Here is a 4791-nt window from a genome sequence, read left to right as displayed (position 1 = left end):
ATAGTTTCAACTCTGTGAGGCGAATGTCCACATCACAAAGGAGCTTGTCAGAATGCTTGTGTCTAGTTCTTATGGGAAGATATTTCCTTTACCACCATAGCCCTCCAAGTGCTCAAAATGTGCACTTGCAGATTCTACGAAAACAGTGTTTCAAAACTGTTCAACGAGAGTAAGGTTCAACTCTGTGAGATGAATGCACACATCACAAAGAAATTTGTCAGAATCCTTCTGTCTACTTCTTAAGGGAAGATATTTCCTTTTCCATCATAGGCCTCAAAGCACTCCAAATGTCCACTTGCAGATAGTAGAAAAAGGGGGTCTCCAAACTGCTCAATCAAAAGTAAGGTTCAGCTTTGTGAGATGAATGCATATATCACAAAGAATGTTGGGAGAATGCTTCTGTCTCCTTTTTATGTGAAGACGTTTCCTTTTCCACTGTAGGCCTCAAACCCCTCCAAATGTCCATTTGCAGATTCTACAAAAAGAGTGCTTCAAAGCTACTCAATCAAACGAAGGTTCAAATCTGTGAGATGAATTCTCACGTCACAAAGAAGCTTCTCAGTATGCTTCTCTCTAGTTATTACTATATGAAGATATTTCGTTATCCACCATAGGCCTCAAACAGCTCCAAATGTCCACTTTCAGATTCTACAAAAAGAATGTTTCAAAGCTGCTCAATCAAAAGAAAAGTTCAACTCTGTGTGATACGAAAGCACACACCACATTGGAGTTTCTCATAGTGCTTCTGCCTAGTTGTTACATGAAGACGTTTCGTGATCCACGATAGGCCTTGAAGCGCTGCAAATGTCACCTTGCAGATTCTACAAAAAAGTATTTAAAAATTCCTCAATGAAAAGTAAGGTTCAACTCTGTGAGAAGAGTGACACATCACAAAAATTTAGTCAGAGTGCTTCTGTCTAGTTGTTATGTGAAGATACTTCCCTTTCCGTCAGAGGCCTCAAACCACTGCAAATATCCACTGGGAAATTCTACAGATAGAGTGTTTCAAAGTTGCTCAGTCAAAAGAAAAGTTCAACTCTGTGAGTTGAATGCACACATCACAAAGGAGTTTGTCACAATGCTTCTGTCTACTCTTTATATGAAGATATTTCCTTTTCCACCATAGGCCTCAAAGCAATCCAAAAGGTCCACTTTCAAATTCTACAAAAAGTGTGTTCCAAACTGCTCAAAGTAAAGCAAGGTTCAACTCTGTGAGATGAATGTACACATCACAAAGCAGTTTGTCAGAATGCTTCTCTCCAGTTTTATTGTGAAGATATTTCCTTTTCCACCAGAGGCCTCAAAGCGATCCAAATGTCCACTTGCAGATTTCATAAAAAGAGTGTTTCAAAGCTGCTCAGTCAAAAGAACAGTTCAAATCTGTGAGATGAATGCTCACATTACAAAGAAGTTTGTGAGAATTCCTCTGTCTAGTTATTATGTGGAGATATTTCGTTATCCACCAGAGGCCTCAAAGCCCTCCAAATATCCACCTGCAGATTCTACAAAAAGAGTGTTTCAAAACTGCTCAATGAAAAGTAAGGATCCACTCTGTGAGATGAATGCACACATCACAAAGAAGTTTGTCAGAATGCTTCTGTCTAGGTTTTATGTGAAGATAGTTCCTTTTCCTCCACAGGCCTCTAAGCGCTTCAAATGTTCACATGCAAATTCTACAAAAAGAGGGTTTCAAAGCTGCTCAATCAAAAGAAAGGTTCAACTCTGTGAGATGAATGTGCATATCACAAAGTTGTTTGTCCAAATCCTTCTGTCTACTTTTAATGTGAAGATATTTCCTTTTCCACCATAGGCCTCAAAGCACTCCAACCGTCCACTTTCAGATTCTACAGAAAGAGTGTTTCGAAACTAGTCAATCCAAAGTAAGATTCAACTCTGTGAGATGAATACACATATCACAAGAAATTTCTCAGAACGCTTCTGTCTAGTTCTTAGGTGAAGATATTTCCTTGGCCACAATAGACCTCAAAGCACTCCAAATGTCCACATGCAGATCATTCAAAAAGGGTGTTTCAAAGCTGCCCAATAAAAAGTAAGGTTTCACTCTGTGTGATAAATGCACATATCACAAAGAAGGTTGTCAGAATGCTTCTGTCTAATTTTTGTGTGAAGATATTTCCTTTTCCACCATAGGCCCCAAACCTTCCAAATGCCTACCTGCAGATTCTACAGAAAGAGTGTTTCAAAGCTGCTCAATCAAAAGATAGTTTCAACTCTGTGAGGCGAATGCCCACATCACAAAGGAGCTTGTCAGAATGCTTGTGTCTAGTTCTTATGGGAAGATATTTCCTTTACCACCATAGCCCTACAAGTGCTCAAAATGTGCACTTGCAGATTCTACGAAAACAGTGTTTCAAAACTGTTCAACGAGAGTAAGGTTCAACTCTGTGAGATGAATGCACACATCACCAAGAAATTTGTCAGAATCCTTCTGTCTACTTCTTAAGGGAAGATATTTCCTCTTCCACCATAGGCCTCAAAGCACTCCAAACGTCCACTTGCAGATAGTAGAAAAAGGGGGTATCCAAACTGCTCAATCAAAAGTAAGGTTCAGCTTTGTGAGATGAATGCATATATCACAAAGAATGTTGTGAGAATGCTTCTGTCTCCTTTTTATGTGAAGACGTTTCCTTTTCCACTGTAGGCCTCAAACGGCTCCAAATGTCCATTTGCAGATTCTACAAAAAGAGTGCTTCAAATCTACTCAATCAAACGAAGGTTCAAATCTGTGAGATGAATTCTCACGTCACAAAGAAGCTTCTCAGTATGCTTCTCTCTAGTTATTACTATATGAAGATATTTCGTTATCCACCATAGGCCTCAAACAGCTCCAAATGTCCACTTTCAGATTCTACAAAAAGAATGTTTCAAAGCTGCTCAATCAAAAGAAAAGTTCAACTCTGTGTGATACGAAAGCACACACCACATTGGAGTTTCTCATAGTGCTTCTGCCTAGTTGTTACATGAAGACGTTTCGTGATCCACGATAGGCCTTGAAGCGCTGCAAATGTCACCTTGCAGATTCTACAAAAAAGTATTTAAAAATTCCTCAATGAAAAGTAAGGTTCAACTCTGTGAGAAGAGTGACACATCACAAAAATTTAGTCAGAGTGCTTCTGTCTAGTTGTTATGTGAAGATACTTCCCTTTCCGTCAGAGGCCTCAAACCACTGCAAATATCCACTGGGAAATTCTACAGATAGAGTGTTTCAAAGTTGCTCAGTCAAAAGAAAAGTTCAACTCTGTGAGTTGAATGCACACATCACAAAGGAGTTTGTCACAATGCTTCTGTCTACTCTTTATATGAAGATATTTCCTTTTCCACCATAGGCCTCAAAGCAATCCAAAAGGTCCACTTTCAAATTCTACAAAAAGTGTGTTCCAAACTGCTCAAAGTAAAGCAAGGTTCAACTCTGTGAGATGAATGTACACATCACAAAGCAGTTTGTCAGAATGCTTCTCTCCAGTTTTATTGTGAAGATATTTCCTTTTCCACCAGAGGCCTCAAAGCGATCCAAATGTCCACTTGCAGATTTCATAAAAAGAGTGTTTCAAAGCTGCTCAGTCAAAAGAACAGTTCAAATCTGTGAGATGAATGCTCACATTACAAAGAAGTTTGTGAGAATTCCTCTGTCTAGTTATTATGTGGAGATATTTCGTTATCCACCAGAGGCCTCAAAGCCCTCCAAATATCCACCTGCAGATTCTACAAAAAGAGTGTTTCAAAACTGCTCAATGAAAAGTAAGGATCCACTCTGTGAGATGAATGCACACATCACAAAGAAGTTTGTCAGAATGCTTCTGTCTAGGTTTTATGTGAAGATAGTTCCTTTTCCTCCACAGGCCTCTAAGCGCTTCAAATGTTCACATGCAAATTCTACAAAAAGAGGGTTTCAAGCTGCTCAATCAAAAGAAAGGTTCAACTCTGTGAGATGAATGTGCATATCACAAAGTTGTTTGTCCAAATCCTTCTGTCTACTTTTAATGTGAAGATATTTCCTTTTCCACCATAGGCCTCAAAGCACTCCAAACGTCCACTTTCAGATTCTACAGAAAGAGTGTTTCGCAACTAGTCAATCCAAAGTAAGATTCAACTCTGTGAGATGAATACACATATCACAAGAAATTTCTCAGAACGCTTCTGTCTAGTTCTTAGGTGAAGATATTTCCTTGGCCACAATAGACCTCAAAGCACTCCAAATGTCCACATGTAGATCATTCAAAAAGGGTGTTTCAAAGCTGCCCAATAAAAAGTAAGGTTTCACTCTGTGTGATAAATGCACATATCACAAAGAAGGTTGTCAGAATGCTTCTGTCTAATTTTTGTGTGAAGATATTTCCTTTTCCACCATAGGCCCCAAACCTTCCAAATGCCTACCTGCAGATTCTACAGAAAGAGTGTTTCAAAGCTGCTCAATCAAAAGATAGTTTCAACTCTGTGAGGCGAATGCCCACATCACAAAGGAGCTTGTCAGAATGCTTGTGTCTAGTTCTTATGGGAAGATATTTCCTTTACCACCATAGCCCTACAAGTGCTCAAAATGTGCACTTGCAGATTCTACGAAAACAGTGTTTCAAAACTGTTCAACGAGAGTAAGGTTCAACTCTGTGAGATGAATGCACACATCACCAAGAAATTTGTCAGAATCCTTCTGTCTACTTCTTAAGGGAAGATATTTCCTCTTCCACCATAGGCCTCAAAGCACTCCAAACGTCCACTTGCAGATAGTAGAAAAAGGGGGTATCCAAACTGCTCAATCAAAAGTAAGGTTCA

Source organism: Pan paniscus, chromosome Y (genome assembly GCF_029289425.2).
Source record: "Pan paniscus chromosome Y, NHGRI_mPanPan1-v2.0_pri, whole genome shotgun sequence".
Classification (NCBI taxonomy): Eukaryota; Metazoa; Chordata; class Mammalia; order Primates; family Hominidae; genus Pan; species Pan paniscus.
This window is presented reverse-complemented; position numbering follows the sequence as displayed.